This window comes from Phyllobates terribilis, unplaced genomic scaffold (assembly GCF_046119375.1).
Source record: "Phyllobates terribilis strain yellow unplaced genomic scaffold, ASM4611937v1 Scaffold_7__3_contigs__length_470593459, whole genome shotgun sequence".
Classification (NCBI taxonomy): domain Eukaryota; kingdom Metazoa; phylum Chordata; class Amphibia; order Anura; family Dendrobatidae; genus Phyllobates; species Phyllobates terribilis.
This window is the reverse complement of record NW_027362767.1, coordinates 87,417,284-87,442,566: the sequence shown is the minus strand read 5'-3', so window position 1 is coordinate 87,442,566 and position 25,283 is coordinate 87,417,284. Positions and strand designations below refer to the sequence as shown.

General features: G+C 44.8%; 1 protein-coding gene across 4 annotated transcripts in view; it reads right to left on the bottom strand.

Moving 5' to 3' along the window:
* Positions 1 to 25,283, bottom strand: part of SLC25A21 (solute carrier family 25 member 21) — a 420,995-nt gene that overhangs the window by 267,088 nt on the left and 128,624 nt on the right. The gene's annotated exons all lie outside the window — the stretch shown is intronic.

Below are 25,283 nucleotides of genomic sequence, written 5' to 3'. Positions count from 1 at the left end.
GAGTCATCCGATATGAACCAACGTTTCAATGGATGGGGCAGAGAATGGAGAAGTACGTGACTGCTTTACCTATCCACAACAGCAGAGGTGTATCTAGGAGGGGGCAGCCGGGGTATGTGCCCTGGGGGCAGCCGGCAGAGGGCACTGTCGGGACGCCTAATGCAGCGGCCCGAGGTGTCTCCCCCGGCAGCCGGATTCTGATGTCCCACGGACCGGGATTTGGCCATTCTCTTAGCAGGGTGTCAAGCTGACAGCCCGCTCAGAGAAGCTGCAGCGCGCGCCAGACACCCAGTGTTCAATTGTACTCGCATCAGTCAGACACAAGTACAATTGAAGCTCTGACCGTCGGCTTAGAGCGACGCCGGCAGCAGTGTGATCAGGTCATGTGATCGCGCTGCTGACGTCACTTGCCGGCGCCCACAGGAGAGAGCAGAGCCTCAGTGGTAAGTGCTCCTGTGGCTATGGAGCTGAAGACACCGAAGATTCAGCCGGGGGGGGGATTGCATATTTATTAATTGTGCAGGGGGGCTATTTATTAATTGTGCAGGGGGGGTATTAATTGAGCAGGGGGGGTATTAATTGAGCAGGGGGGGTATTTATTAATTGAGCAGGGGGGGTATTTATTAATTGAGCAGGGGGGTATTAATTGAGCAGGGGGGTATTTATTAATTGTGCAGGGGGGCTATTTATTAATTGTGCAGGGGCTATTTATTAATTGCGCAGGGGGCTATTTATTAGTTGTGCAGGGGGGTATTTATTAATTGCGCAGGGGCTATTTATTAATTGCGCAGGGGGGCTATTTATTAATTGTGCATAGAGGTTATTTATTAGTTGTGCAGGGGGGTATTTATTAATTGTGCAGGGGGGCTATTTATTAATTGCGCAGGGGCTATTTATTAATTGTGCAGGGGGCTATTAATTGTGCAGGGAGGCTATTTATTAATTGTGCAGGGGGGTTATTTATTAATTGTGCAGGGGGGCTATTTATTAGTTGTGCAGGGGGGTATTTATTAATTGTGCAGGGGCTATTTATTAATTGCGCAGGGGGGCTATTTATTAATTGTGCAGAGAGGTTATTTATTAGTTGTGCAGGGGGGTATTTATTAATTGCGCAGGGGGGCTATTTCTTAATCGTGCAGAGAGGTTATTTATTAGTTGTGCAGGGGGGTATTTATTAATTGTGCAGGGGGGCTATTTATTAATTGCGCAGGGGCTATTTATTAATTGTGCAGGGGGCTATTAATTGTGCAGGGGGCTATTAATTGTGCAGGGAGGCTATTTATTAATTGTGCAGGGGGGTTATTTATTAATTGTGCAGGGGGGCTATTTATTAGTTGTGCAGGGGGCTATTTATTAGTTGTGCAGGGGGGTATTTATTAATTGCGCAGGGGCTATTTATTAATTGTGCAGGGGGCTATTAATTGTGCAGGGAGGCTATTTATTAATTGTGCAGGGGGGTTATTTATTAATTGTGCAGAGAGGTTATTTATTAGTTGTGCAGGGGGGCTATTTATTAATTGTGCAGGGGGGCTATTTATTAATTGCGCAGGGGCTATTTATTAATTGTGCAGGGGGCTATTAATTGTGCAGGGAGGCTATTTATTAATTGCGCAGGGGGGCTATTTATTAATTGTGCAGAGAGGTTATTTATTAGTTGTGCAGGGGGCTATTTATTAATTGTGCAGGGGGCTATTAATTGTGCAGGGAGGCTATTTATTAATTGTGCAGGGGGGTTATTTATTAATTGTGCAGAGAGGTTATTTATTAGTTGTGCAGGGGGGTTATTTATTAATTGCGCAGGGGCTATTTATTAATTGTGCAGGGGGGCTATTTATTAATTGTGCAGGGGGGCTATTTATTAATTGCGCAGGGGCTATTTATTAATTGCGCAGGGGGCTATTTATTAATTGCGCAGGGGCTATTTATTAATTGCGCAGGGGCTATTTATTAATTGCGCAGGGGGGCTATTTATTAATTGTGCAGAGAGGTTATTTATTAGTTGTGCAGGGGGGTATTTATTAATTGCGCAGGGGCTATTTATTAATTGTGCAGGGGGCTATTAATTGTGCAGGGAGGCTATTTATTAATTGTGCAGGGGGGTTATTTATTAATTGTGCAGAGAGGTTATTAGTTGTGCAGGGGGCTATTTATTAATTGTGCAGGGGGGCTATTTATTAATTGCGCAGGGGCTATTTATTAATTGTGCAGGGGGCTATTAATTGTGCAGGGGGCTATTTATTAATTGTGCAGGGAGGCTATTTATTAATTGTGCAGGGGGGCTATTTATTAATTGTGCAGGGGGTTATTTATTAGTTGTGCAGGGGGCTATTTATTAATTGTGCAGGGGGCTATTTATTAATTGTGCAGGGGGGCTATTTATTAGTTGTGCAGGGGGCTATTTATTAATTGTGCAGGGGGCTATTTATTAATTGTGCAGGGGGGCTATTTATTAATTGTGCAGGGGGCTATTTATTAATTGTGCAGGGGGTTATTTATTAATTGTGCAGGGGGGCTATTTATTAATTGTGCAGGGGGTTATTTATTAGTTGTGCAGGGGGCTATTTATTAATTGTGCAGGGGGCTATTTATTAATTGTGCAGGGGGGCTATTTATTAATTGTGCAGGGGGGCTATTTATTAATTGTGCAGGGGGCTATTTATTAATTGTGCAGGGGGCTATTTATTAATTGTGCAGGGGGCTATTTATTAATTGTGCAGGGGGTTATTTATTAGTTGTGCAGGGGGCTATTTATTAATTGTGCAGGGGGCTATTTACTAGTTGTGCAGGGGGCTATTTATTAGTTGTGCAGAGGGGCTATTTATTAATTGTGCAGGGGGGCTATTTATTAGTTGTGCAGGGGGGCTATTTATTAGTTGTGCAGAGGGGCTATTTATTAATTGTGCAAGGGGGGCTATTAGTTGTGCAGGGGGGCTATTAGTTGTGCAGGGGGGCTATTTATTAATTGTGCAGGGGGCTATTTATTAATTGTGCAGGGGGGCTATTTATTAATTGTGCAGGGGGGCTATTTATTAGTTGTGCAGGGGGCTATTTATTAATTGTGCAGGGGGCTATTTATTAATTGTGCAGGGGGGCTATTTATTAATTGTGCAGGGGGGCTATTTATTAGTTGTGCAGAGGGGTTATTTATTAATTGTGCAAGGGGGGCTATTTATTAATTGTGCAGAGGGGCTATTTATTAGTTGTGCAGGGGGCTATTTATTAGTTGTGCAGAGGGGCTATTTATTAGTTGTGCAGAGGGGCTATTTATTAATTGTGCAAGGGGGGCTATTTATTAATTGTGCAGGGGGGCTATTTATTAATTGTGCAGGGGGGCTATTTATTAGTTGTGCAGGGGGCTATTTATTAGTTGTGCAGGGGGCTATTTATTAGTTGTGCAGGGGGCTATTTATTAATTGTGCAGGGGGGGTTATTTATTAATTGTGCATAGGGGCTATTTATTAGTTGTGCAGGGGGCTATTTATTAGTTGTGCAGAGGGGCTATTTATTAATTGTGCAGGGGGGCTATTTATTAATTGTGCAGGGGGGCTATTTATTAATTGTGCAGGGGGGGCTATTTATTAGTTGTGCAGGGGGGCTATTTATTAATTGTGCAGGGGGGCTATATTAATTGTGCAGGGGGGCTATTTATCAGTTGTGCAGGGGGCTATTAATTGTGCAGGGGGGGTATTTATTAATTGTGCAGGGGGGTTATTTATTAATTGTGCAGGGGGGTTATTTATTAATTGTGCAGGGGGGTTATTTATTAATTGTGCAGGGGGCTATTAGTTGTGCAGGGGGCTATTTATTAGTTGTGCAGAGGGGCTATTTATTAATTGTGCAGGGGGGCTATTTATTAATTGTGCAGGGGGGCTATTTATTAATTGTGCAGGGGGGCTATTTATTAATTGTGCAGGGGGGCTATTTATTAATTGTGCATAGAGGCTATTTATTAACTGTGCATAGGGGCTATTTATTAATTGTGCAAGGGGGGCTATTTATTAATTGTGCAGGGGGGCTATTAGTTGTGCAGGGGGGCTATTAGTTGTGCAGGGGGGCTATTTATTAATTGTGCAGGGGGGCTATTTATTAATTGTGCAGGGGGGCTATTTATTAATTGTGCAGGGGGCTATTTATTAATTGTGCAGGGGGCTATTTATTAATTGTGCAGGGGGCTATTAATTGTGCAGGGGGGCTATTTATTAATTGTGCGGGGGGCTATTTATTAATTGTGCAGGGGGGCTATTTATTAATTGTGCAGGGGGGGCTATTTATTAATTGTGCAGGGGGGCTATTTATTAGTTGTGCAGGGGGGCTATTTATTAGTTGTGCAGGGGGGCTATTTATTAATTGTGCAGGGGGGCTATTTATTAATTGTGCATAGGGGCTATTAGTTGTGCAGGGGGCTATTTATTAGTTGTGCAGGGGGGCTATTTATTAGTTGTGCAGGGGGGCTATTTATTAATTGTGCAGGGGGGCTATTTATTAATTGTGCATAGGGGCTATTAGTTGTGCAGGGGGCTATTTATTAATTGTGCAGGGGGGGTTATTTATTAATTGTGCATAGGGGCTATTTATTAGTTGTGCAGGGGGCTATTTATTAGTTGTGCAGAGGGGCTATTTATTAATTGTGCAGGGGGGCTATTAATTGTGCAGGGGGGCTATTTATTAATTGTGCAGGGGGGGCTATTTATTAGTTGTGCAGGGGGGCTATTTATTAATTGTGCAGGGGGGCTATATTAATTGTGCAGGGGGGCTATTTATTAGTTGTGCAGGGGGCTATTTATTAATTGTGCAGGGGGGTTATTTATTAATTGTGCAGGGGGGTTATTTATTAATTGTGCAGGGGGGTTATTTATTAATTGTGCAGGGGGGTTATTTATTAATTGTGCAGGGGGCTATTAGTTGTGCAGGGGGCTATTTATTATTTGTGCAGGGGGGTTATTTATTAGTTGTGCAGAGGGGCTATTTATTAATTGTGCAGGGGGGCTATTTATTAATTGTGCAGGGGGGCTATTTATTAACTGTACATAGGGGCTATTTATTAATTGTGCATGGGGGCTATTTATTAGTTGTGCAGGGGGGGCTATTTATTAATTGTGCAGGGGGGCTATTTATTAATTGTGCAGGGGGGCTATTTATTAATTGTGCAGGGGGCTATTTATTAATTGTGCAGGGGGGCTATTTATTAATTGTGCAGGGGGCTATTTATTAATTGTGCAGGGGGCTATTTATTAATTGTGCAGGGGGGGCTATTTATTAATTGTGCAGGGGGGCTATTTATTAGTTGTGCAGAGGGGTTATTTATTAATTGTGCATAGGGGCTATTTACTAGTTGTGCAGGAGGCTATTTATTAGTTGTGCAGAGGGGCTACTTATCAATTGTGCAGGGGGGCTATTTATTAGTTGTGCAGGGGGGCTATTTATTAGTTGTGCAGAGGGGCTATTTATTAATTGTGCAAGGGGGGCTATTTATTAATTGTGCAGGGGGGCTATTAGTTGTGCAGGGGGGCTATTAGTTGTGCAGGGGGGCTATTTATTAATTGTGCAGGGGGGCTATTTATTAATTGTGCAGGGGGGCTATTTATTAATTGTGCATAGGGGCTATTTATTAGTTGTGCAGGGGGCTATTTATTAGTTGTGCAGGGGGCTATTTATTAATTGTGCAGGGGGGGTTATTTATTAATTGTGCATGGGGCTATTTATTAGTTGTGCAGAGGGGCTATTTATTAGTTGCGCAGAGGGGCTATTTATTAATTGTGCAGGGGGGCTATTTATTAATTGTGCAGGGGGGGCTATTTATTAGTTGTGCAGGGGGGCTATTTATTAATTGTGTAGGGGGGCTATATTAATTGTGCAGGGGGGCTATTTATTAGTTGTGCAGGGGGCTATTTATTAATTGTGCAGGGGGGTTATTTATTAATTGTGCAGGGGGGCTATTTATTAATTGTGCAGAGGGGGCTATTTATTAGTTGTGCAGGGGGGGCTATTTATTAATTGTGCAGGGGGCTATATTAATTGTGCAGGGGGGTTATTTATTAATTGTGCAGGGGGGCTATTTATTAATTGTGCAGGGGGGGCTATTTATTAGTTGTGCAGGGGGGCTATTTATTAATTGTGCAGGGGGGCTATATTAATTGTGCAGGGGGGCTATTTATTAGTTGTGCAGGGGGCTATTTATTAATTGTGCAGGGGGGTTATTTATTAATTGTGCAGGGGGGCTATTTATTAATTGTGCAGGGGGGTTATTTATTAATTGTGCAGGGGGCTATTTATTAATTGTGCAGGGGGGTTATTTATTAATTGTGCAGGGGGGTTATTTATTAATTGTGCAGGGGGCTATTAGTTGTGCAGGGGGCTATTTATTAGTTGTGCAGAGGGGCTATTTATTAATTGTGCAGGGGGGCTATTTATTAATTGTGCAGGGGGGCTATTTATTAATTGTGCAGGGGGGCTATTTATTAATTGTGCAGGGGGGCTATTTATTAATTGTGCATAGAGGCTATTTATTAACTGTGCATAGGGGCTATTTATTAATTGTGCATGGGGGCTATTTATTAGTTGTGCAGGGGGGGCTATTTATTAATTGTGCAGGGGGGCTATTTATTAATTGTTCAGGGGGCTATTTATTAATTGTGCAGGGGGCTATTTATTAATTGTGCAGGGGGGCTATTTATTAATTGTGCAGGGGGGGCTATTTATTAGTTGTGCAGGGGGGCTATTTATTAGTTGTGCAGGGGGGCTATTTATTAGTTGTGCAGGGGGGCTATTTATTAATTGTGCAGGGGGGCTATTTATTAATTGTGCATAGGGGCTATTTATTAGTTGTGCAGGGGGCTATTTATTAGTTGTGCAGGGGGCTATTTATTAATTGTGCAGGGGGGGTTATTTATTAATTGTGCATAGGGGCTATTTATTAGTTGTGCAGGGGGCTATTTATTAGTTGTGCAGGGGGGCTATTTATTAATTGTGCAGGGGGCTATTTATTAATTGTGCAGGGGGGCTATTTATTAATTGTGCAGGGGGGGCTATTTATTAGTTGTGCAGGGGGGCTATTTATTAATTGTGCAGGGGGGCTATATTAATTGTGCAGGGGGGCTATTTATTAATTGTGCAGGGGGGCTATTTATTAATTGTGCATAGAGGCTATTTATTAACTGTGCATAGGGGCTATTTATTAATTGTGCATGGGGGCTATTTATTAGTTGTGCAGGGGGGGCTATTTATTAATTGTGCAGGGGGGCTATTTATTAATTGTTCAGGGGGCTATTTATTAATTGTGCAGGGGGCTATTTATTAATTGTGCAGGGGGGCTATTTATTAATTGTGCAGGGGGGGCTATTTATTAGTTGTGCAGGGGGGCTATTTATTAGTTGTGCAGGGGGGCTATTTATTAGTTGTGCAGGGGGGCTATTTATTAATTGTGCAGGGGGGCTATTTATTAATTGTGCATAGGGGCTATTTATTAGTTGTGCAGGGGGCTATTTATTAGTTGTGCAGGGGGCTATTTATTAATTGTGCAGGGGGGGTTATTTATTAATTGTGCATAGGGGCTATTTATTAGTTGTGCAGGGGGCTATTTATTAGTTGTGCAGGGGGGCTATTTATTAATTGTGCAGGGGGCTATTTATTAATTGTGCAGGGGGGCTATTTATTAATTGTGCAGGGGGGGCTATTTATTAGTTGTGCAGGGGGGCTATTTATTAATTGTGCAGGGGGGCTATATTAATTGTGCAGGGGGGCTATTTATTAGTTGTGCAGGGGGCTATTTATTAATTGTGCAGGGGGGTTATTTATTAATTGTGCAGGGGGGTTATTTATTAATTGTGCAGGGGGGTTATTTATTAATTGTGCAGGGGGCTATTTATTAATTGTGCAGGGGGGTTATTTATTAATTGTGCAGGGGGCTATTTATTAGTTGTGCAGAGGGGCTATTTATTAATTGTGCAGGGGGGCTATTTATTAATTGTGCAGGGGGGCTATTTATTAATTGTGCAGGGGGGCTATTTATTAATTGTGCATAGAGGCTATTTATTAACTGTGCATAGGGGCTATTTATTAATTGTGCATGGGGGCTATTTATTAGTTGTGCATGGGGGCTATTTATTAGTTGTGCAGGGGGGGCTATTTATTAATTGTGCAGGGGGGCTATTTATTAATTGTGCAGGGGGCTATTTATTAATTGTGCAGGGGGGCTATTTATTAATTGTGCAGGGGGGGCTATTTATTAATTGTGCAGGGGGGCTATTTATTAATTGTGCATAGAGGCTATTTATTAACTGTGCATAGGGGCTATTTATTAATTGTGCGTGGGGGCTATTTATTAGTTGTGCATGGGGGCTATTTATTAGTTGTGCAGGGGGCTATTTATTAGTTGTGCAGAGGGGCTATTTATTAATTGTGCAGGGGGGCTATTTATTAATTGTGCAGGGGGGGCTATTTATTAGTTGTGCATGGGGGCTATTTATTAGTTGTGCAGGGGGCTATTTATTAGTTGTGCAGGGGGCTATTTATTAGTTGTGCAGGGGGGGTTATTTATTAATTGTGCATAGGGGCTATTTATTAGTTGTGCAGGGGGCTATTTATTAGTTGTGCAGGGGGGCTATTTATTAATTGTGCAGGGGGGCTATTTATTAATTGTGCAGGGGGGCTATTTATTAGTTGTGCAGGGGGGGCTATTTATTAATTGTGCAGGGGGGCTATTTATTAGTTGTGCAGGGGGGCTATTTATTAATTGTGCAGGGGGCTATTTATTAATTGTGCAGGGGGGGTTATTTATTAATTGTGCAGGGGGGCTATTTATTAGTTGTGCAGAGGGGCTATTTATTAATTGTGCAGGGGGGCTATTTATTAATTGTGCAGGGGGGCTATTTATTAATTGTGCAGGGGGGCTATTTATTAATTGTGCAGGGGGGCTATTTATTAATTGTGCAGGGGGGTTATTTATTAGTGATGCAGGGGGGCTATTTATTAGTGGTACAGGGGGGCTATTTATTAATTGTGCAGGTGGGTTATTTATTAATTGTGCATAGGGGCTATTTATTAACTGTGCATGGGGGCTATTTATTAATTGTGCATGGGGGCTATTTATTAGTTGTGCAGGGGGCTATTTATTAATTGTGCAGAAGGGCTATTTATTAATTGTGCATAGGGGCTATTTATTAATTGTGCAGGGGGCTATTTATTAATTGTGCAGAGGGGCTATTTATTAATTGTGCAGAGGGGCTATTTATTAATTGTGCAGAGGGGCTATTTATTAATTGTGCAGAGGGGCTATTTATTAATTGTGCAGAGGGGCTATTTATTAATTGTGCAGAGGGGCTATTTATTAATTGTGCAGAGGGGGTATTAATTGTGCAGAGGGGCTATTTATTAATTGTGCAGGGGGGCTATTTATTAATTGTGCAGGGGGCATATTTATTAATAGATAAATGTGGGGAGCGAGTGGGGGGTGGGTAGCGAGGGGGAAAATGTGTGCGGACACAGTATGGGAAACGAGGGTGATGGGATGTGTGCGGACACAGTATGGGGAGTTGGCGGGATGTGTGAGGAGGAAATATGAAGAGGTACGGGAAACGTGTAAAGAGACTATTGAGGGAAATAGTGTTAGGAGACCGTATGGGGGAAGAAAAGTGTGAGTGGGCACAGAATAGAAACTGAGTAGGGGGTGGAGGGTAGCATGGGGGGGGGGGACAGTGTAAGGTCACAGCCAAGAGGCAACAGTATGCTAAGGAGGTGGAGTGTGATGATGGGGCACAATATAGAGACTGGACCCTATAGGGGGGACACAGTGTGAAGAGGGGGCCCAGTATGGAAAGGAGAGGGCAGTGTGGAGGGCCTGCACCATAAGAGGGATAGTGTGGGGTGATATTTTGTGCAGGGAATATAGCGAGGGGCAATTATATATTCAGGGGCTCAGCATAGGGCAGATATTTTTATTAAGGAGCATTATAATGACACTGCTATCGTGGCGCCCCTGCGGGTTCAGTCGCCACAGATGTATTGCATTTCACCCAGAGGTGTGGTATCTCACTCTCAGGTAAGGATAGAGTGCTGCCCGGGACCCAAACACCTGCATCCAACACTACACTACTCCAGACCAGCTGGAGGGGCAAGATGTGTCGCGCTTCCTGCTGAGCCCTGACCCTAGTTGGAGTGGGGGGAACCATGTAGTGGGTGTGGGTGGAGGACGTAACTCAGGGGAGCACTGGTTAGAAGTGATATAAAAGAAGGAACCATCTTGGAAAGACAGATCAGTCTGAGAGGAGAAGTAGTGGGAGCAGGAGCTCTGCTCGGGAGGAGGGCCTAGTAGAGAGGCCCAAGACTGAGAAGGAGAGAGGAGCAGGAAAGGCTCCAGGAACGTGAAAGGGATCCCAGGGGTACGGGCAGTGCTGGAGGCCACCCGTACGCCCGAATCTGCCAGGCGGTGGAGGGATCAAGCCGCAGAGGGGACCGGCCCCTGATCAGTGAGAATTACAAGGTTCAACTGGAAACCGGAGGCTTCTGTACTTTCAGGGTGCAGTTGCCACATCCGCACTCAAGTCGCCAAAAAGGTACTCTAGGTTGCCCAGAAAGATCCGAGGATACCAGCTTGGGACATTGTTTGGCGAGGTGCAGGGCAAGAAGGGTATATAGAAAGGGGTCCTATCAGGCACTCTTGAAACACCTGGGAGTTTGCTGAACCCCTGCCTGGTGAACGCAGCGAGACGTGGGAAGTCGTAGTCCGAACATTATAACCTGAGGAACTTAACAACTGTGAGTAAACCCTGAGGACTGCACCCCACTGTCTCTGTGAAATTATTGCTGCGCCATCACCCCCCTGCACTACACCGCAACATCCATAACAACTCAGCACAGCCCTGGAGCTAAGCTCTACCTGTGGAGAGCTAAACCAACTCTGCTGCATTAACATCAGCTCCAGAGGACCTGCCCCGCAGCGGCGGCTCCATGTAGCCGCATACCACAGGTGGTGTCACGAACTGTACGTAAAAACTATAAATCCCCTGTAAATAACCCCTTTTGATTGACCGCCCCGGGTCATGGACTGGGTCACCGCCACTGTGACATCTCCCCTAGCAAGGACCGGACCGGCACAGAGTACCCCACGGCCCAGGGTGCGCGTCACTATCATTAAGGGCATTGTGTTGGGATGTGCTTCAGAAGACCGGAGAAGATGCAGAGACTAGGTGTAGATGAGAAAAGTTATCATGTCGTCTGGGCTGGAGGAAGAAAAGAAAGAAAGACTCAGGTACCTGGATGTAAATGTTTTTTATGATGCTGAAATTTTTATGTTTTTATTCATGTTGGAAGCATTAAAGATGTTGTCCATGTTTGTGATGAGTCTGCAGTCATTCTATGTGACTGCAGACTTCTGAATTCTCACAGTGCGTACTGCACGCTGTCGGGATTCTCTCGTGCTGGCGATTTGTATACATGTGGTCACGTGCCGACTAGACATGCGTGGCCTCACTCAATAAAAATGAAATGAGAGAGGCAAGACACGTCTAGTCGGAATGTGGCCATAAGTATACAAATCTCATACTTGTGCAAGGGAGAATCCTAAAAGTGTGCAGTGCATGCGCTGTGAGAATTCAGAAGCCTGCAGTCACATATAGTGACTGCAGACTTTCATCTCAAACCTGGACGAGCCCTTTAATTATAAAATAAAGCCCTGTAGCCAATCCTAACAGTGTGTAATATACTCACTATCAGGATTCAGCTCTGCTTGCGGGTTCCATCAGTCATCACATGGCCACTTCACTCATATGAGATTTTCATACTTACGGTCATGTGACAACGAGCTTTTCTTCCTGCTTCTCTCAGAGAGAATTAGGAAGAGCAGCTCGTCAGCATGTGACTAAGGCCACGGCCCCACTATCAGTATTCGGTCAGTATTTTTTCCCAGGAGTGGGAGCCAAAACCGGGTGAGGAACAATCAGAGAAAAGGTATAATAGAAACAAGTCACCAATTCTGCATTTATCACCCACTCCTGAGAAAAAATACTGACTGAATACTGACCAAATACTGATAGTTGGGGCCGTGGCCTTGGTGTGCAAATCGCATATGTGCTGGGGAAGGAGCGGGGGTGGGGGCGCCAAACTGAATTCTTGCTCCGGGTGCTGGAAGACCTAGCTACACCTCTGCACAACAGCTCACTGGGAGAATGACCACGGGACAGGAGATGCAGACGGCTGCTAATCTACATAAATTTCTCTTAGATGCAAGTCTCTCAGCTGGGATAATTTCTTAAGTCTATTGATCTGAAGAAGAGGTTGGAGCCCATAACATACAATTTTGCAGAGATATCTTTAATTTTTGGATGTGCAGTTTTGAGCCCTTGTAAACAGGGCTGTGAAGTTGGAGTCATGGAGTCGGTGTCCATTTTGGTGGAGTCGGTATAAAATGGACCGACTCCGAAAACATATAATAAATTGAGTACAGTAGTACAATGCAGGATGTGCTGTAAATGTTTTCATCAGAATTTGGGAAATTTATGAAATGTCCTATAAATGTCTGTTCCTGATCTAAGGCTCTCGGCTTTTATTAGAGATGAATCTGTGCTGCACTTTATGTACATGCTCAGTAGTGAGTCGTGGTCAGGGAAATTGAGGAGTCAGAGGTTTGGCTTACCGACTCCACAGACCTGCTTGTAAATAAAGAGGTGGCTGAGCATACGCAGCTTTCTCCAATTACTTTTATAGTTTTGCTATTTTCAGAATTCTTGTAGAAGTAAAAGTGAAGAGACATGAATGAGCAGCTACTGCAGAACAGAGTCGTGGGATATAGGTGGGACGACATCTATTAGACATCTATGGTAGATCCTGATGCTATGCCATAAATGTCTGGGAATAACTTTTTAGACTGATATACTATACTTTAACTTTTTTTTATTATGCAAGAGGCATGGAAACGCCCTGCAGATTAGTGCCGGTCCAGGTCCCGAGACCCCAACCGATTGCTCCAAAGACTTGTCAAAAGTGCGCTGCTCTGAAGGCAGAAACGGTCAACTCCTGACCAAGTGTTCATTTATTGCTGTAGAGGTTTGATAGAAAAATCTATAAGTCCATACAATGCTCTGTGTGTGCGCTCAGTCAGAAGCTGAGCGTTTCTGAATCCTGAACAGCGCACCTTTGAAAAATCTATTGAGCGGTCAGTCGGTGGGGGTCTCAGGACACCGACTGATCCATATGGCGTTTGAGCGTCTATCACATATTAAAAAAAAAGTTAAACGTATGGATAGACTTTAACAGCTTAAAAGGGTTACTCCCATCCCATTTTGGGCATATCCCCAGGATACACCACAGATATGGTTGACAAAAAAAAAGTTAAAATATAGGTCCACTTTAAATGACCTCAATATTGTTTTCCTGCCTCTATTTTCAGGAATTATAAGAACAACAATTTTGCTGAAAATCTTTGGAAGTTTAAGGCTGAGTTCACACGATGCGTTTTTCATGCGTTTCCGCGGCGTTTTTGCAGTTGCGTAAACGCCGCGGAAACGCATGAAAAACGCATGGTAGAAGGGCAGCAATGTTCCCCAATGGAAATCCGCATGTGCTGTGCCCATGATGCGGATTTTTCCGCAGCATGTCAATTAATTTTGCGGAAACGCTGCTCTTTTGCCGCCATTGACTTGCATTAGACCGCATGGAATCCGCATCACTGTATATGTTGATGCGCTTTTCATGCGGTCTAATGTGCGGATGGTACCCGGGTGTGGATGAGAGGACTCTCATCCAGACCCAGGTACCATTAAAAAAAAAAGAATAAAATAAAAAATATATATATTCTCACCTTCTGACGGCCCGCGCAGCGCTCCTGCTTGGTTCCCGGCACTTCGCGGTTGAATGAAGAAGGACCTTCGCTGACGTCAGAGTCATGTGACGGGTCACGTGACGCTGACGTCGAAAGGTCCTAAAGTCTTCACTGCCGGCAGCCGGGACCGATGAAGCAGGACACCGGGGGCCATCAGAGGGTAAAGTATAGATTTATTTTTTATTTTTTGACATTCACACTATATAAATCCATGCCGGTTGCATGGATTTATATAGTGTGAAGTTGACAAGCACTTTCCAAGTGATGCTAAAATCGCTTGGGAAGCGCTTGTCAACCCGCATGCGGAAATGAAAGTGAAGACCGCTTCATTTCCGCATGTCCCTGGCAGGAAACCGCATGTACAATCCGCATGCGTTTTTTCCTGCCAGAGAGATGCAGAAACGCTCAGGAAAAAATCCTGACCATTTCTGCATCGTGTGCACATACCCTAACAGTTTCCATGTAGAGATTTTCTTTCTTATTTATATATTACAATCATATGATTCCCTTAGTTGTTTTAGTCCTCGAAAAAAAGATATGGACGGCAAGAATTTCTTACTTTTCTTAAGACGCATGGTTCAATTATTTTTGCTTTCCACCAATTCTGGTGGTTCAGCCGCAGAACCAGTGGGAATGGATTTCCGACATCAGTACAATTGCTCTTAGCAGCCAAGTGAGGTGACCTGTTTTCAATGAAGGCAAATATTAAAAATTCATAACTTCTTAATACAAGAAGTGAAGTCAAGGGTATAAGGATCAGTTTGCATATTTTTCTAGTGTTCTCTAATAGATATTGTGTTACATTCTTGATGATATGTTCACATTAAAATAGCTCAAATACGCCACACGGGAAAGCTTCTGTATAAAAAGCAGAGTTACCACCACCAAAGAAAATAATTTGAGCCTATTGTTTCTGGATTTCATTCATTATTGACCATGCGAGATGTCATTTCTATAAATTAATCATATTTTTCAAATTTCAACAGTTTTTCTGAAATTTAAGTTAATGGGCGTTATTTAATGAAGATCTCTATTACATCCATATGCCATAAAAGTGGGAGACCCTGCTTGGGTCTTCATCTACAGTGGGGGAAAAAAAGTATCTAGTCAGCCACCAATTGTGCAAGTTCTCCCACTTAAAAAGATGCGAGAGGCCTGTAATTGACATCATAGGTAGACCCCAACTATGAGAGACAAAATGAGAAAACAAATCCTGAAAATCACATTGTCTGATTTGGAAAGAAATTTTTTTCAATTTTTGGTAAATTACAAAAGTTCATCTCAATACTTTGTTATATATCCTTTGTCGGCAATGACAGAGGTCAAAAGTTTTCTGTAAGTCTTCACAAGGTTGGCACACACTGTTGCTGGTATGTTGGCCCATACCGCCATGCAGATCTCCTCTAGAGCAGAGATGTTTTGGGGCTGTCGCTGGGCAACATGGACTTTCAACTCCCTCCAAAGGTTTTCTATAGGGTTTAGATCTAGAGACAGACTAGGCCACTCCAGGACCTTGCAATGTTTCTTACAAAGCCACTCCTTCGTGGCCCTGGCGGTGTGCTTGGGATCATTGTCATGCTGAAAGACCCAGCCACGTTTCATCTTCAATGCCCTTGCTGATGGAAGGAGGTTTGCACTCAAAATCTCATGATACATGGCCTCATTCATTCTTTCATGTATACGGATCAGTCGTCCTGGTCCCTTGGCAGAGAAACAGCCCCAAAACATGATGTTGCCACCCCTATGCTTCACAGTAGGTATGGTGTTCTTTGGATGCAACTCAGCATTCTTTCTCCTTCAAACACGACGAGTTGTGTTTCTACCAAATAGTTGTACTTTGGTTTCATCTGACTATATGACATTCTCCCAATACTCTTCTGGATCATCCAAATGCTCTCTAGCAAACTTAAGACGGGCCCAGACATGTAATGGCTTAAGCAGGGGGACACATCTGTCACTGCAGGATCTGAGTACCTGGCGCCGTAGTGTGTTACTGATGGTAGCCTGTGTAACGTTGGTCCCAGCTCTCTGCAGGTCATTCACTAGGTCCCCCCGTGTGGTTCTGGGATTTTTGCTCACCGTTCTGGAGATCATTTTGACCCCACGGGGTGAGATATTGTGTGGAGCCCAGATTGAGGGACATTATCAGTGGTCTTGTATGTCTTCCATTTTGTAATTATAGCTCCCACAGTTGATTTCTTCACACCAAGCTGCTTGCCTATTGCAGATTCAGTCTGGTGCAGGGCTAAAATTTTGTTTCTGGTGTCCTTTGACAGCTCTTTGGTCTTCACCATAGTGGAGTTTGGATTGTGACTGTTTGAGGTTGCGAACAGGTGTCTTTTATACTGATAAGTTCAAACAGGTGCCAGTACTACAGGTAATGAGTGGAGGACAGAGGAGCCTCTTAAAGAAGAAGTTACATGTCTGTGAGAGCCAGAAATCTTGCTTGTTTGTAATTGACCAAATACTTATTTTCCACCACAATTTGAAAAGAATTTCTTTCCAAATCAGACAATGTGATTTTCAGGATTTGTTTTCTCATTTTGTCTCTTATAGTTGATGTCTACCTATGATGTCAGTTACAGGCCTCTCATCTTTTTAAGTGGGAGAACTTGCACAATTGGTGGCTGACTAAATCCTTTTTTTCCCCACTGTATTAGGTTTATGTGTCCTAACTTTTTTTTTTTCCTTTCGGCACCTCTGCTAAAGAAAAAACAAAAAAAACAAAAAACAACTTGGGACACCCATATAAAAGAAAATCACATAAAAAATGTCCCGAAACACAAATACCTATAAATCACTGAATTTACGGTATGATTTTTGAAGGACGCTCGGTCACGTCTTCAACAGAAATCCACCGAATATATCATGAAGCCACTATGTCCCCCCTGACTATATAACCAAGATACTGTAGCCCCCCGACTATACAACCAAGATATGGTGCCCCCCGACTATACAACCAAGATACTGTACCCCCCCGACTATGCAACCAAGATATGGTGCCCCCCGACTATACAACCAAGATACTGTGTCCCCTGACTACACAACCAAGATACTGTGCCCCCCGACTATACAACCAAGATACTGTGCCCCTGACTATACAACCAAGATACTGTGCCCCCTGACTATACAACCAAGATACTGTGCCCCCTGACTATACAACCAAGATACTGTGTCCCCTGACTATACAACCAAGATACTGTGCCCCCTGACTATACAACCAAGATACTGTGTCCCCTGACTATACAACCAAGATACTGTGTCCCCTGACTATACAACCAAGATACTGTGTCCCCTGACTATACAACCAAGATACTGTGCCCCCTGACTATACAACCAAGATACTGTGCCCCCTGACTATACAACCAAGATACTGTGTCCCCTGACTATACAACCAAGATACTGTGCCCCCTGACTATACAACAAAGATACTGTGCCCCCTTGACTATACAACCAAGATACTGGGTCCCCCGACTATACAACCAAGATACTGTACCCCCCCCGACAATACAACCAAGATACTGTGTCCCCCCAACTATACACCCAAGATAAGGTGTCCCCTGACTATACAACCAAGATACTGTACCCCCCCTCCCGACTATACAACCAAGATACTGTGTCCCCTGACTATACAACCAAGATACTGTGCCCCCTGACTATACAACCAAGATACTGGGTCCCCCGACTATACAACCAAGATACTGGGTCCCCCGACTATACAACCAAGATACTGTACCCCCCCCGACAATACAACCAAGATACTGTACCCCCCCGACTATACAACCAAGATACTGTGTCCCCCCGACTATACAACCAAGATACTGTGTCCCCTGACTACACAACCAAGATACTGTACCCCCCTCCAGACTATACAACCAAGATACTGTGTCCCCTGACAATACAACCAAGATACTGTGCCCCCTGACTATACAACCAAGATACTGTGTCCCCTGACTATACAACCAAGATACTGGGTCCGCTGACTATACAACCAAGATACTGTATCCCCCCCCCCCCGACTATACAACCAAGATACTGTGTCCCCTGACTATACAACCAAGATACTGGGTCCCCTGACTATACAACCAAGATACTGGGTCCCCTGACTATACAACCAAGACACTGTAGCCACCCGACTATACAACCAAGATACTGTGGCCCCCCGACTATACAACCAAGATACTGTGGCCCCCCAACTATACAACCAAGACACTTACTCCCCCGACTATACAACAAAGATACTGTACCCCGCCTGACTATACAACCAAGATACTGTACCCCGCCTGACTATACAACAAAGATACTGCACCCCGCCTGACTATACAACAAAGATAAGGTGCCCCCTGACTATACAACCAAGATACTGTACCCCGCCCGACTATACAACCAAGATACTGTACCCCCCGACTATACAACCAAGATATGGTGACCCCCGACTATACAAGCAAGATACTGTGTCCCCTGACTATACAACCAAGATACTAGGTCCCCTGACTATACAACCAAGATACTGTACCCCCCCGACTATACAACCAAGATACTGTGCCCCTGACTATACAACCAAGATACTGTGCCCCTGACTATACAACCAAGATACTGTGTCCCCTGACTATACAACCAAGATACTGTGTCCCCTGACTATACAACCAAGATACTGTGCCCCTGACTGTACAACCAAGATACTGTGCCCCCTGACTATACAACCAAGATACTGTGTCCCCTGACTATACAACCAAGATACTGTGCCCCTGACTATACAACCAAGATACTGTGCCCCCTGACTATACAACCAAGATACTGTGCCCCCTGACTATACAACCAAGATACTGTACCCCCCCCCCCCGACTATACAACCAAGATACGGTGCCCCCCGACTATACAACCAAGATACTGTAGACCCTCAGCTATACAACAAAGATACTGTACCCCGCCGACTAAACAACAAAGATACTGTGTCCCCTGACTATACAACCAAGATACTGTGTCCCCTGACTATACAACCAAGATACTGGGTCCCCTGACTATACAACCAAGATACTGGGTCCCCTGACTATACAACCAAGATACTGGGTCCCCTGACTATACAACCAAGATACTGTGCCCCCGACAATACAACCAAGATACTGTACCCCCAAGATTATACAACCAAGATACTGTGCCCCCAAGATTATACAACCAAGATACTGTGCCCCGTGACTATACAACCAAGATACTGTGCCCCCGACAATACAACCAAGATATTGTGCCCCTGACTGTACAACCAAGATACTGTGCCCCCTGACTATACAACCAAGATACTGTGTCCCCTGACTATACAACCAAGATACTGTGCCCCTGACTATACAACCAAGATACTGTGCCCCCTGACTATACAACCAAGATACTGTGCCCCCTGACTATACAACCAAGATACTGTACCCCCCCCCCCCGACTATACAACCAAGATACGGTGCCCCCCGACTATACAACCAAGATACTGTAGACCCTCAGCTATACAACAAAGATACTGTACCCCGCCGACTAAACAACAAAGATACTGTGTCCCCTGACTATACAACCAAGATACTGTGTCCCCTGACTATACAACCAAGATACTGGGTCCCCTGACTATACAACCAAGATACTGGGTCCCCTGACTATACAACCAAGATACTGTGCCCCCGACAATACAACCAAGATACTGTACCCCCAAGATTATACAACCAAGATACTGTGCCCCCAAGATTATACAACCAAGATACTGTGCCCCGTGACTATACAACCAAGATACTGTGCCCCCGACAATACAACCAAGATACTGTACCCCAAAGATTATACAACCAAGATACTGTGCCCCCAAGATTATACAAGATACTGTACCCCCAAGATTATACAACCAAGATACTGTGCCCCCAAGATTATACAACCAAGATACTGTAGCCCCCCAACTATACAAAAAAAATACTGTACCCAGCCGACTATACAACAAAGATACTGTGTCCCCTGACTATACAACCAAGATACTGTGTCCCCTGACTATACAACCAAGATACTGGGTCCCCTGACTATACAACCAAGATACTGGGTCCCCTGACTATACAACCAAGATACTGTGCCCCCGACTATACAACCAAGATACTATACCCCCCCCCCCCCCCGACTATACAACCAAGATACTGTGTCCCCTGACTATACAACCAAGATACTGTGTCCCCTGACTATACAACCAAGATACTGGGTCCCCTGACTATACAACCAAGATACTGGGTCCCCCGACTATACAACCAAGATACTGTACCCCGCCTGACTATACAACCAAGATACTGTACCCCCCGACTATACAACCAAGATATGGTGACCCCCGACTATACAAGCAAGATACTGTGTCCCCTGACTATACAACCAAGATACTAGGTCCCCTGACTATACAACCAAGATACTGTACCCCCCCCGACTATACAACCAAGATACTGTGCCCCTGACTATACAACCAAGATACTGTGTCCCCTGACTATACAACCAAGATACTGTGCCCCCTGACTATACAACCAAGATACTGTGTCCCCTGACTATACAACCAAGATACTGTGCCCCTGACTATACAACCAAGATACTGTGCCCCCTGACTATACAACCAAGATACTGTGCCCCCTGACTATACAACCAAGATACTGTACCCCCCCCCGATTATACAACCAAGATACGGTGCCCCCCGACTATACAACCAAGATACTGTAGACCCTCAGCTATACAACAAAGATACTGTACCCCGCCGACTAAACAACAAAGATACTGTGTCCCCTGACTATACAACCAAGATACTGTGTCCCCTGACTATACAACCAAGATACTGGGTCCCCTGACTATACAACCAAGATACTGGGTCCCCTAACTATACAACCAAGATACTGTGCCCCCGACAATACAACCAAGATACTGTACCCCCAAGATTATACAACCAAGATACTGTGCCCCCAAGATTATACAACCAAGATACTGTGCCCCGTGACTATACAACCAAGATACTGTGCCCCCGACAATACAACCAAGATACTGTACCCCCAAGATTATACAACCAAGATACTGTGCCCCCAAGATTATACAAGATACTGTACCCCCAAGATTATACAACCAAGATACTGTGCCCCCAAGATTATACAACCAAGATACTGTAGCCCCCCAACTATACAAAAAAAATACTGTACCCAGCCGACTATACAACAAAGATACTGTGTCCCCTGACTATACAACCAAGATACTGTGTCCCCTGACTATACAACCAAGATACTGGGTCCCCTGACTACACAACCAAGATACTGTGCCCCCGACTATACAACCAAGATACTATACCCCCCCCCCCCGACTATACAACCAAGATACTGTGTCCCCTGACTATACAACCAAGATACCGTGTCCCCTGACTATACAACCAAGATACTGGGTCCCCTGACTATACAACCAAGATACTGGGTCCCCCGACTATACAACCAAGATACTGTACCCCCCCGACAATACAACCAAGATACTGTACCCCCCCCGACTATACAACCAAGATACTGTGTCCCCCCGACTATACAACCAAGATACTGTGTCCCCTGACTACACAACCAAGATACTGTACCCCCCCCTCCAGACTATACAACCAAGATACTGTGGCCCCTGACTATACAACCAAGATACTGTGCCCCCTGACTATAAAACCAAGATACTGTGTCCCCTGACTATACAACCAAGATACTGGGTCCGCTGACTATACAACCAAGATACTGTATCCCCCCCCCCCCCCGACTATACAACCAAGATACTGGGTCCCCTGACTATACAACCAAGATACTGTGCCCCCTGACTATACAACCAAGATACTGTGGCCCCTGACTATACAACCAAGATACTGTGGCCACCTGACTATACAACCAAAATACTGTGACCCCCCGACTATACAACCAAGACACTTACTCCCCCGACTATACAACCAAGACACTTACTCCCCCGACTATACAACCAAGATACTGTACCCCGCCTGACTATACAACAAAGATACTGCACCCCGCCTGACTATACAACCAAGATACTGTACCCCGCCTGACTATACAACCAAGATACTGTACCCCCCGACTATACAACCAAGATATGGTGACCCCCGACTATACAACCAAGATACTAGGTCCCCTGACTATACAACCAAGATACTGTACCCCCCGACTATACAACCAAGATACTGTGCCCCTGAGTATACAACCAAGATACTGTGCCCCTGACTATACAACCAAGATACTGTGCCCCTGACTATACAACCAAGATACTGTCCCCTGACTATACAACCAAGATACTGTGCCCCTGACTGTACAACCAAGATACTGTGCCCCCGACTGTACAACCAAGATACTGTGCCCCCTGACTATACAACCAAGATACTGTGTCCCCTGACTATACAACCAAGATACTGTGCCCCTGACTATACAACCAAGATACTGTGCCCCTGACTATACAACCAAGATACTGTGCCCCCTGACTATACAACCAAGATACTGTGCCCCCTGACTATACAACCAAGATACTGTACCCCCCCCCCGACTATACAACCAAGATACGGTGCCCCCCGACTATACAACCAAGATACTGTAGACCCTCAGCTATACAACAAAGATACTGTACCCCGCCGACTAAACAAAAAAGATACTGTGTCCCCTGACTATACAACCAAGATACTGTGTCCCCTGACTATACAACCAAGATACTGGGTCCCCTGACTATACAACCAAGATACTGTGCCCCCGACAATACAACCAAGATACTGTACCCCCAAGATTATACAACCAAGATACTGTGCCCCCAAGATTATACAACCAAGATACTGTACCCCCAAGATTATACAACCAAGATACTGTGCCCCCAAGATTATACAACCAAGATACTGTAGCCCCCCAACTATACAAAAAAAATACTGTACCCCGCCGACTATACAACAAAGATACTGTATCCCGCTGACTATACAACCAAGATACTGTGTCCCCTGACTATACAACCAAGATACTGTGTCCCCTGACTATACAACCAAGATACTGTGCCCCCTGACTATACAACCAAGATACTGTGTCCCCTGACTATACAACCAAGATACTGGGTCCGCTGACTATACAACCAAGATACTGTATCCCCCCCCCCCCGACTATACAACCAAGATACTGTGTCCCCTGACTATACAACCAAGATACTGGGTCCCCTGACTATACAACCAAGATACTGGGTCCCCTGACTATACAACCAAGATACTGTAGCCACCCGACTATACAACCAAGATACTGTGGCCCCCCGACTATACAACCAAGATACTGTGGCCCCCCAACTATACAACCAAGACACTTACTCCCCCGACTATACAACAAAGATACTGTACCCCGCCTGACTATACAACCAAGATACTGTACCCCGCCTGACTATACAACAAAGATACTGCACCCCGCCTGACTATACAACAAAGATAAGGTGCCCCCTGACTATACAACCAAGATACTGTACCCCGCCTGACTATACAACCAAGATACTGTACCCCCCGACTATACAACCAAGATATGGTGACCCCCGACTATACAAGCAAGATACTGTGTCCCCTGACTATACAACCAAGATACTAGGTCCCCTGACTATACAACCAAGATACTGTACCCCCCCGACTATACAACCAAGATACTGTGCCCCTGACTATACAACCAAGATACTGTGCCCCTGACTATACAACCAAGATACTGTGTCCCCTGACTATACAACCAAGATACTGTGTCCCCTGACTATACAACCAAGATACTGTGCCCCTGACTGTACAACCAAGATACTGTGCCCCCTGACTATACAACCAAGATACTGTGTCCCCTGACTATGCAACCAAGATACTGTGCCCCTGACTATACAACCAAGATACTGTGCCCCCTGACTATACAACCAAGATACTGTGCCCCCTGACTATACAACCAAGATACTGTACCCCCCCCCCCGACTATACAACCAAGATACGGTGCCCCCCGACTATACAACCAAGATACTGTAGACCCTCAGCTATACAACAAAGATACTGTACCCCGCCGACTAAACAACAAAGATACTGTGTCCCCTGACTATACAACCAAGATACTGTGTCCCCTGACTATACAACCAAGATACTGGGTCCCCTGACTATACAACCAAGATACTGGGTCCCCTGACTATACAACCAAGATACTGTGCCCCCGACAATACAACCAAGATACTGTACCCCCAAGATTATACAACCAAGATACTGTGCCCCCAAGATTATACAACCAAGATACTGTGCCCCGTGACTATACAACCAAGATACTGTGCCCCCGACAATACAACCAAGATACTGTACCCCCAAGATTATACAACCAAGATACTGTGCCCCCAAGATTATACAAGATACTGTACCCCCAAGATTATACAACCAAGATACTGTGCCCCCAAGATTATACAACCAAGATACTGTAGCCCCCCAACTATACAAAAAAAATACTGTACCCAGCCGACTATACAACAAAGATACTGTGTCCCCTGACTATACAACCAAGATACTGTGTCCCCTGACTATACAACCAAGATACTGGGTCCCCTGACTATACAACCAAGATACTGGGTCCCCTGACTATACAACCAAGATACTGTGCCCCCGACTATACAACCAAGATACTATACCCCCCCCCCCCGACTATACAACCAAGATACTGTGTCCCCTGACTATACAACCAAGATACTGTGTCCCCTGACTATACAACCAAGATACTGGGTCCCCTGACTATACAACCAAGATACTGGGTCCCCCGACTATACAACCAAGATACTGTACCCCGCCTGACTATACAACCAAGATACTGTACCCCCCGACTATACAACCAAGATATGGTGACCCCCGACTATACAAGCAAGATACTGTGTCCCCTGACTATACAACCAAGATACTAGGTCCCCTGACTATACAACCAAGATACTGTACCCCCCCCGACTATACAACCAAGATACTGTGCCCCTGACTATACAACCAAGATACTGTGTCCCCTGACTATACAACCAAGATACTGTACCCCCCGACTATACAACCAAGATATGGTGACCCCCGACTATACAAGCAAGATACTGTGTCCCCTGACTATACAACCAAGATACTAGGTCCCCTGACTATACAACCAAGATACTGTACCCCCCCCGACTATACAACCAAGATACTGTGCCCCTGACTATACAACCAAGATACTGTGTCCCCTGACTATACAACCAAGATACTGTGCCCCCTGACTATACAACCAAGATACTGTGTCCCCTGACTATACAACCAAGATACTGTGCCCCTGACTATACAACCAAGATACTGTGCCCCCTGACTATACAACCAAGATACTGTGCCCCCTGACTATACAACCAAGATACTGTACCCCCCCCCCCGATTATACAACCAAGATACGGTGCCCCCCGACTATACAACCAAGATACTGTAGACCCTCAG